Source organism: Euprymna scolopes, unplaced genomic scaffold, assembly GCF_053919585.1.
Source record: "Euprymna scolopes isolate OS-2025 unplaced genomic scaffold, ASM5391958v1 sca484, whole genome shotgun sequence".
NCBI lineage: Eukaryota > Metazoa > Mollusca > Cephalopoda > Sepiida > Sepiolidae > Euprymna > Euprymna scolopes.
In genome coordinates, this window is record NW_027633529.1 from 20,001 (window position 1) to 30,000 (window position 10,000).

Here is a 10,000-nt window from a genome sequence, read left to right on the forward strand (position 1 = left end):
CATTTTCAGGTGTCGGAGGTGGGTCTGGACGAATACCAACCCCATTTCTGGGGTTTCACAACCGCCCGGCTTCTCCGACATATGTTGGAAAGGAGTAGCGATCGAGCGAAGGGGGCTGTCGGTAGGCGGCCGCGGGTTGCATGTGTGCCCGGGGACAGCACCCCCATCCAACTAAGGGGTGTCCCCCGGGGGCCAGGGGGACCTCGTCCAGGTCGGCCGGGCGCTTCCAGACGCCTACCGACACCGGTCAGGTCGGCGAGGCTCCCGGCGGCCCCGAGCGGGACCACAGGTTGCGGAAGGCGTCCAAGTGAGCGGCGGCGACGCCAGGAGGCCCCCGGGGTCGACTCCGCGGCCCCCGGGTCGGTGTGCGGGCCTCCAGAGCTCGATAAAGTAGTGGTGTCGCTAGCGGTCGAGAAGGCACTTTTCGACGCCTACTGCCACCCCCACATGGCGGTAGGCGCAAAACTGGAAAATCGCCGACCAGAAATGTCGCTTCGTATAATCGACGTTTTTTTGACCACCATTTTTCAGGTGTCGGAGGTGGGTCTGGACGAATACCAACACCATTTCTGGGGTTCACAACCGCCCGGCTTCTCCGACATATGTTGGAAAGGAGTAGCGATCGAGCGAAGGGGGCTGTCGGTAGGCGGCCGCGGGTTGCATGTGTGCCCGGGACAGCACCCCCATCCAACTAAGGGGTGTCCCCCGGGGGCCAGGGGGACCTCGTCCAGGTCGGCCGGGCGCTTCCAGACGCCTACCGACACCGGTCAGGTCGGCGAGGCTCCCGGCGGCCCCCGAGCGGGACCACAGGTTGCGGAAGGCGTCCAAGTGAGCGGCGGCGACGCCAGGAGGCCCCCGGGGTCGACTCCGCGGCCCCCGGGTCGGTGTGCGGGCCTCCAGAGCTCGATAAAGTAGTGGTGTCGCTAGCGGTCCGAGAAGGCACTTTTCCGACGCCTACTGCCACCCCCACATGGCGGTAGGTGTAAAATCGGAAATAGACCGGACCAGGAATGTCGAGGGGAAAAAAATGACAAAGTCCTGGTGTGCCTAGGCGTCGAGAAGGCACTTTGCGACGCCTACCGACATCCCCATGTGGCAGTAGGCGTAAAACTGGAAAATCGCCGACCAGAAATGTCGCTTCGTATAATCGACGTTTTTTTTGACCACCATTTTCAGGTGTCGGAGGTGGGTCCTGGACGAATACCAACACCATTTCTGGGGTTTTCCAGTTTGAAAGTTTTATAAAACATGTTCGGTAGGAAGCACACTTTGGTGTGTCGGTTCGTCGGAGCAGCGACTCTTTGCCTCGTGGTGGTCCGGAACGTCTCTACGGGCTTGTCGCAAAGGCGTCAGAAAGTGGCATCTCCGCCGCCTAGGCTGTCACCGTTATCGCCTGTCGCCGCGCTCCAACTTGTTTTGATCCGCCGCCTTCGTTCCTGCCAACCGTGCGCCCGCTCATCGTCGTTAGGTTATAATACGTGGTACGTGTGTGTGCTTCTCCGTGGACCTAGGGCTGCTCGACGTGTCGAACGATATGTTGGAACAACTAACGGCTCCTTTTCCTGGTTCCATAGTCGTCGTGGTACCCGCGTCGTCAGCCATATCTATGTCCACCATGTTTAGCCGATACGTTTGCTGCAGCTTCTGCTTCCGCCTCAGCGTTCGCCGCTCTCAGCCGCCGCTGTTGTTGCTGCCGTTCTGCCATTCAACCACTACCTGCGAATCTTTCGATGATCGGCCGAACGACCCATCGCTGTGCGACCGATAAATCCTCCGGATTAGGGAGAAACGCCGCCGCCTCTGCCGCCGTCGAACGGAAAAACGTACATTGTAACGAACGAACGAACGAACGAACGAATTAACGAACGAGCGAACAAACAAACAAAAATAGCCGCGGGGGATGCACTATGTAGATCCTGATCCCCTTGTAACCATACGTACGTTGTTCGATGCTCTCCCGTCCTGGAAGTCGCCGCAGCAAACAGGAGGATGAGCAGCAGCAGCGCCGCCGCCGTAACCGCCGCCTGCCTGCCGCCTCCTACTCCTGTCAGCGTCCGATCTCACAGCCGTGTGAACGTTCGCTGACACCCGATTTCTTTCCGTCTGGCAAAACCTTGGACGTCCCGCTCGCGGTACACGTGCTGCAGCGACTTCTCGTCCGACAACGCATAAGCGTCGACGTCTGCCGCCGCATCTTCTGATACGTGGACGGTGATAGCGCTAGTCCCTTCTTGCGCCACCTCCACCTTTGTTAGCGCCAAAGAAGATCGATCGAGCAGTCGTGGTCGCAGTCGATTAACCCGTTTTCACCGTCCGCAGTTCCCAAGCCGCCGATCAAGTCGTTGCTCTTCTTGTTCGTTCTTCCCATACCGTCGATTTGCACGGCTGCCGGATGAGCCATCCTCTGTCCGGCGAAGCGCTCACGTCAGTGATCGATACTTGCACCGACAGTCCTCCCGCTCGCGACTCGGTGCTCGAATCGGACTCGTTCGTTTTTATCTCGATGCGATTGTGAAAAGGGGACCGGTCGTCAATGTCGTGTGTGTCGACGATGTTGTTCGCCCGGTCCGCCGCGTTGTTGTCGTTTTTTTTTTTTTTTTTTTTTTCCCCTAACGTTCGCCGTCGCACGGACGAAAGGGTGAGAAAAAAAAAAAAAAGCTCGAAAAAGCCGCCAAAAAAATCGGACCGAGGAGCCGCTTGCGAGAACGCGCCATGTGCACGTTGTCTCTCCTCGGTTTTCCGAGCACGAACACGACGCCGGTCGGTCGGTCGGTCGACGAAGGCGACGACGAAGGTGACGGGAAAATTTACGCCGCCGCTGCCCTGGTCCAGCTCCTCCCCGATGACGGCTGTGATGTTGACGTTGACGTTGGCGACGACGACGACGACGACGGAGACGACGACGACGACGAGACGGCATCGATGGCGACCACGATGACGACGACCTCGACGAGTTCAGTCTGCACCTTGACCTCCGATGTCCGTGTGCACTGCCGTCGTGCTGTTTGTCGTTTGTCGTATGTATCGCTGTCAAGGTGCCGTTGTCGTTGTTGTTGTCGACGTTGTTGCTTGCTCTCTCGTCTCGGTCGGTTGGTACGTTGATGACGACGACGACGACGAAGACGACGACGACGACGACGAGACGGCATCGATGGCGACCACGATGACGACGACCTCGACGATTCCAGTCTGCACCTTGACCTCCGATGTCCGTGTGCACTGCCGTCGTGCTGTTTGTCGTTTGTCGTATGTATCGCTGTCAAGGGTGCCGTTGTCGATGTTGTTGTTGTCGACGCTGTCGTCTGTTCTCTCTTCTCGGCCGGCTGTGACGTGGACGTTGACGACGACGACGACGAGACGGAATCGATGGCGACCACGATGACGACGACCTCGGCGAGTTCAGTCTGCACCTTGACCCTCGATGTCCGTGTGCACTGCCGTCGTGCTGCTTGTCGTTTGTCGTATGTATCGCTGTCAAGGGTGCCGTTGTCGTTGTTGTTGTCGACGTTGGTCGCTTTCGTTCTTTGAGTCTCGGTCTCGGTCCAAGTCAGGGGAGAAACAAAAAAGAGGCCATCAGCGCGGGCAGCGCGCTTCTTCTGACGGCGAACCCCCTCGAAAAATAAATAAACACGTGCCCGTCGTTGTAGTTGTCTGTCTTATGTCGGTCGGTCGGTCGGTCGGTCTGTCGTTCTGTCGAAACAAAGTCCCAAATTCCAACGATACCTGGTTGATCCTGCCAGTAGTCATATGCTTGTCTCAAAGCTTAAGCCATGCAAGTGTAAGTTCACGCCACGCATTAGAACGGGCGAAACCGCGAATGGCTCAGGAACCGGACCTAATCCTCGGGACCGTATTCCTCCTCGGAGGCGATGGATAACTGTGGCAATTCTAGAGCTAATACATGTGACACAGGCCGCGATCGGTCGGCGCGCCGTCGTCGCCACGCCTCGCGCGCTGGCACCCGCGTCGGCCGTTCCGGGTCGCGGCGCTACATATTAGACTGAGACCGATGCGCGTCATTCCGTCCTCCCGTCGTCGGCGTTCCCGCTCGCGGGTCCGTTCGGTGGCGGGGCTCATAGGGCGGCGCGCTCCGCTTTGGTGACTCTGGATAACTCACTGGTCGATCGCACGAGCTTTCACGCCGGCGACGGGTCTCTCGAGGGTCCGCCCTATCAACTGTCGACGGTCGGTTAAGTGCCTACCGTGGTTACTACGGGTAACGGGGAATCGGGGTTCGATTCCGGAGAGGGAGCATGCGAAACGGCTACCACATCCAAGGAAGGCAGCAGGCGCGCAAATTACCCACTCCCGGCACGGGGAGGTAGTGACGAAAAATAACGACGCGGGACTCTGTCGAGGCCCCGCGATCGGAATGAGTACACTTCAAATCCGTTAACGAGGACCAACCGGAGGGCAAGTCTGGTGCCAGCAGCCGCGGTAATTCCAGCTCCGGTAGCGTATATTAAGTTGTTGCGGTTAAAAGCTCGTAGTCCGAACTCGGGTTCGTGGTCGCGCAAGCGGCCCCGGGGCGGCGGCGCCATCGTCCGTCGTTGACTTTGGTCGTCCGTTCGCATTCCCGGCCCTTTCCGCCGGTGTCAACCGCTAGCATACCCGCCACGCGGTCCTGCCGGCGAGGTGGACGAGGAGGTCGTGATCGGGATCCGGGAAAAAAAAAACAAGTGGTCGTCGGTTCGGTTCCGGGAGTAGTCTAACGGGGGGGTGCTACGTGTGTGTGTTTGGGTGCGTTCATTCGCATCCCCGCACTCTGACCCCCGCGCTTCTCTCCCTCTCCCTTTCCGCGCGTTCCTCTTTTTTTTGAACCCCCCGGTCCGCTCCGAGTCCTGCTTCGTGTCTTGTCTGCGCGCGTGTTGCGGTCGGCGGTTTCTCCTCCAAGGGTGCTCTTAACCGAGTGTCCGCGGCGGCCGGTACGTTCACTTTGAAAAAATTAGAGTGCTCAGAGCGGGCTGTTCAAGCTTGCATACGATAAGCATGGAATGATGGAAGAGGGCCTCGTCTACGTCTGTCGGTCTCCGTCTACGGCGAGGCAATGATCGAAGGGAGCGGTCGGGGCCACTCGTATTGCGACGTTAGAGGTGAAATTCTTGGATCGTCGCAAGACGAACTGCAGCGATGGCGTGTGGCAAGCACGTTTTCCTCGATCAAGAGCGAAAGTCGGAGGTTCGAAGACGATCAGATACCGTCGTAGTTCCGACCGTAAACGATGCCGACCGGCGATCCGCCGGCGTTCGCTTCCATGACCCGGCGGGTAGCTGCGGGAAACCAGAGTTCGGTTCCGGGGGGAGTATGGTTGCAAAGCTGAAACTTAAAGGAATTGACGGAAGGGCACCACCAGGAGTGGAGCCTGCGGCTTAATTTGACTCAACACGGGAAAACTCACCCGGTCCGGACACCGGTAGGATTGACAGATCGATAGCTCTTTCTCGATTCGGTGGGTGGTGGTGCATGGCCGTTCTTAGTTGGTGGAGCGATCCGTCTGGTTGATTCCGATAACGAACGAGACTCCGGCCTGCTAACTAGTGCGCCGATGTCAGTGATTTTTACGGCGGGCTCGGCGTCCTCCGTGGCGCTCGGGTCCGGGTCGGTTTTCTCACGCACTTCTTAGAGGGACGGGTGGCAGAAAGCCACACGAGGCGGAGCGATAACAGGTCTGTGATGCCCTTAGATGTCCGGGCCGCACGCGCGCTACACTGGAGGTATCAGCGGGACTTCGCCCCGGCCCGAGAGGGTTGGGAAACCTCTGAACCACCTCCCGTGATAGGGATCGGGCCTGTAACCAACCCCGTGAACGAGGAATTCCCGGTAGGCGCGGGTCAACAGCCCGCGTCGATCACGTCCCTGCCCTTTGTACACACCGCCCGTCGCTACTACCGATCGAACGGTCCGGTGAGGTCCTCGGATCTGGCCGACGACGCCGCCGGGCAGTGCGCGACGTGTCCGTCACGACACTCGTGCATCTACGCCTCGGCGTTCGATGCCTGGAGAAGACGACCGAACCCGATCGTTTAGAGGAAGTAAAAGTCGTAACAAGGTTTCCGTAGGTGAACCTGCGGAAGGATCATTACCGTTTTCCCGTTCGAGACTGGTTTGTTGTTTTCCGGCCTACCTCCTCTGTCTGTCGGCGTCAACGCCTCGAATGCGCGCAAACAAACCTATAAAAGGCGGAGCGAGAGATAGATTTGTGGTGACGCGGAGGTTTTAAAGCCCCCAGCTCTTCTTGCTTGCTTCCGCGTCTTACCACCTGTTTGTTTTTTCGCCCACCGCAAGTGATGGCGCACTTCTTCTTTGCCTTGTCGCCGCTTTATCGTTTTTTTTGTTTTTTTGCAGCCGCTGTGCCACCGCCGCTAGCTAAAAAAACAAACTACTCGCGACATTGCCATGCCGTCACGCCTCCTCGCACAGACCTCCTCGCACACTACTAAATCTATATAAACAAAAACTAATATAAAAAAACCAAGTGCTGAACCCTGGACGGGGGATCACTCGGCTCGTCCGTCGATGAAGAGCGCGGCCAGCCCGCGATAACTGATGCGAATTGCAGGACTCAGTGAACATCGACACCTCGAACGCACATTGCGGCCCCGAGATCCCTTGTCTCGGGGCCACGTCCGGTCGAGAGGCGGAACGTTACATGTCTTTCTCCGTTAACGAAACGACATCTTGCCGTCCCCGTGCCCGCCGGTCCTCGGCACGGTGGTAACCGGGACGTCGCAGGAGCGAGTGACGAGGGGGAAGAAAATAAAAAAAGAATTGACTCCTTTCAATGTCTTTTTTTTTTTTAAAACCCTCTCCGGCCTCCTCCTTCGTCTCCCGCTGGCAGACCGCGGAGTCTTTTCCTTTTCGACCGCGTGAAGAAACACTGTGGAGGAGGAGCAGGAGGAGTCTGTCCGAAAGCAGCCCGAAGGGAGACCAAAAAAAAAGTACCGACCTAACGACTGCCGACGTAAGCGCCGCCTGCTCGTCTCGCTCTCTGCCTCATGAAGGTGTCTCTCAGCGACGCCTCGAGCAGCGCGACGAGCACGGCCGTCGCCACCGTAAAAGGTGGCCGGCGTCGTAGGCAACGCAACGTCGGATGGGGAGGACCCACGCTTTTTTTTAATTGGTTGGCTTCTTCATTTTCGGTCGGACGGGGCGCTATATCGGCCAGCCGTCGTCACACGGAGGGTACCGATCGAGATTCCTCTCCTCCAAACACCACACTCTACTAAAAACCGCCGCCCTCGGCTCGGACGAGACGACCCGCTGAACTTAAGCATATCGCTAAGCGGAGGAAAAGAAACCAACCGGGATTCCCTTAGTAACGGCGAGTGAACCGGGAGAAGCCAACGCCGATCCCGTCGCAAGTTAAAGGCTTCGGGACGTGTGGCGCATGGGTCGAAGGCAGCCGTTCGTTTTCGTCTCGCATAGTTCGGAGTTCCCTCGATCGGGGCCGCCCGCGGCGGGTGCCAGGCCATTCGGTGCGGACGGCGAGCGACGGCCTTCGATCCGAGAGTCGGGTTGCTTGGGAACGCAGCCCAAATCGGGTGGTAAGCTCCATCCAAGGCTAAATACCGGGACGAGTCCGATAGTCGACAAGTACCGTGAGGGAAAGTTGAAAAGAACTTTGGAGAGAGAGTTCAAGAGAACGTGAAAACCGCCCAGGGGTAAACGGGTGGGACCGCTCACCGCGATCGCGGGGGACTCAGTCCGGTGCTGCCTAGGCTCGAGCCCAAACTCGATGTGTGTTCTTGAAAGAGAGGCCCTGTCGCGGCACAGGTCGTCGTTCGTCGTGTCCGCGGGGGACTCGTTCCCCGCGGTTCCAGCTTTTGTGCCCGCGTCGCCGACGAAGGAGACGGGCCGCGTGGATAGCGGAAGGGAAACGTGGTGACGACCGCGGCGTCGGTAGGTGGCTGCGTCGGTTGGCTGCGACGGAGGGGACTCGTCCTCTCGATCGCTGCTGCCGCCGGGCCCTAACCCGCCGCATCCGTCGCCGCCGCTTCTTCTTCCTCCTGCTCCCTCCGCGCGCGACTCCGCTGCACCCGTCCCCTTCATCATCGCTCGGCGTAATCATGGCGCGGCGCTTCGGCGCGACCTCCGCGCGGCCGGCACCGGACGCACTTCCCCTCCGGTCCGTCGTCGCGACCCGTTCCCGGCGTGCAGGTCGAACACGCGGGTTTTTTTCCGTAGGCGGCAGGCGTTTCATCACCCTGAAAACCCCCGTCTTCCCACCTTGTGAAGTCGGGGGCCACCGGCCGTCGGGGCCCGCGAACGTAACTGCCCCTTTCTGCGGGAACGGAGGAAATCTGACACGATCCGTTACACGTGGCGAGCCGGTCCGTTTTGATCCGCCGGAAGTCGCGTGCGGGCGACGCACTCTGTGTGTCGCTCCTTAGGCGCCCCACCGTCTCGGGCGCGTGCGCGATGAGAGGCGGGATAGGACTGGCGCGGCCTCGCCGTCACGCACCTCCGCCGACGTTTCGGGTTCTTGTCGGGGGCAACCCCGCCCGCGCCCCGTTTCCGTTTCCGGAGAGGTCGCTCGGCGACGCTTTTTACTCGAGCCGCCCGCCACCCGGGGTCAGCGACGTGCATCGGCAACCCACCCGACCCGTCTTGAAACACGGACCGAGGAGTCCTGGCCGTTCGCGAGTCGTAGGGGCCACCTCTGACTAACCCCGAAGGCGAAGCGAAAGCGAGAGAGCGTGTAGGAGGGCGTCGATCGGGAGAGGTGTCGTGGCAAAGTCGTCCGGGGGTCGTCGGGGGGTGTCGTCGGTCTCGTGCCGTCGTCTTCTCCTCGCCTCACCCGCCTCCGAGCCGTGCCCGATCCCGCCGGCGCGGCGTTTTCGGCCTTCCGCCGTCGCTGCTGCGGTGCCCGCAACTTTTCCCTTTTTTCTCTCTTCCCGAGAGAGATAGGAGAGGGAAGGCTCGTGGCCTGACGTGCGGTTGTTTTTCCCTCCTCCCGAGAGGGGGACCGGCGCATCATCCAAAAAGGGAATTGCCGGGCGCCAGCTTCCATATCCCTCCCTTCCGCCCATCGGTGAGATCCCGCGGCTTGAACTAGTCCTATTTTGTCGTCGAGTTTAGGCGCTGCGCGCGGGCGCATCACCCCGGGTCGGTTTCCCCTTTTTCCGAGTACGACTCGGCCGACTCTGGCGTAGCGAGCGACCAGGGACCCGAAAGATGGCGATCCACGCCCGGTCGGGATGAAGCCAGAGAAACTCTGGTGGAAGTCCGAAGCGCCTCTGACGTGCAAATCGATCGTCGGAACCGGGTGTAGGGGCGAAAGACCAATCGAGCCGTCTAGTAGCTGGTTCCCTCCGAAGTTCCCTCAGGATAGCTGGCGCTCGATCGTCGCAATTCCATCCGGTAAAGCGAACGATTGGAGGCCCCGGGGCCGTTCACGGCCTCGACCTACTCTCGAACTCGGAACGGGTGGAACGGGCCGACTCTCCCGAACGACGGAGCCGACCCATCCGGCCGCCGCCGCAGCACGCTTCGCTGGGCGGTTGGTCACCTCGAATGCGAGTGCCAAGTGGGCCACTTTTGGTAAGCAGAACTGGCGCTGTGGGATGAACCAAACGTCCGGCTAAGGTGCCTAACGCGACGCCCATGAGATCCCCGAAAGGGTGTCGGTCGATATAGACAGCAGGGACGGTGGCCACGGAAGTCGGAATCCGCTAAGAGTGTGTAACAACTCACCTGCCGAAATCGACCGGCCCCGAAAATGGATGGCGCTGGAGCGACGGACCGATGCCGGACCGTCGCGGCGAGGAGCGATGAACTTTCGCGCCGAAACGATGCCGCGACGAGTAGGAGGGCGCCGCGGCGAGCACGGAAGCCTAGGGCGCGAGCCCGGGTGGAGCCGACCGCGGGTGCAGATCTCGGTGGTAGTAGCAAATATTCGAACGAGACCTTCGAAGACCGAAGTGGAGAAGGGTTCCGTGCCAACGGCGGTCGAGCACGGGTCAGTCGGTCCTAAGACGCGGGCGAAAGTCTTCCCGAAAGG

General features: G+C 59.9%; 2 non-coding genes and 1 pseudogene across 2 annotated transcripts in view; all 3 read left to right on the forward strand.

Annotated features, from left to right (window-relative positions):
* Nucleotides 1-3,720: 3,720 nt before the first annotated feature.
* Nucleotides 3,721-6,082, forward strand: LOC145274828 (small subunit ribosomal RNA; annotated as a pseudogene).
* A 399-nt stretch (nucleotides 6,083-6,481) lies between these two features.
* LOC145274825 (5.8S ribosomal RNA) lies at nucleotides 6,482-6,640 on the forward strand. Its single transcript, XR_013866959.1, has one exon. It is a non-coding gene; the product is annotated as a 5.8S ribosomal RNA (ribosomal RNA).
* Nucleotides 6,641-7,233: 593 nt separating this feature from the next.
* LOC145274823 (large subunit ribosomal RNA) overlaps nucleotides 7,234-10,000 on the forward strand; it is a 5,716-nt gene continuing 2,949 nt past the window's right edge. The window contains exon 1 of the ribosomal RNA XR_013866958.1: nucleotides 7,234-10,000. This exon is cut by the window's right edge and continues 2,949 nt beyond it. This is a non-coding gene — a ribosomal RNA (large subunit ribosomal RNA).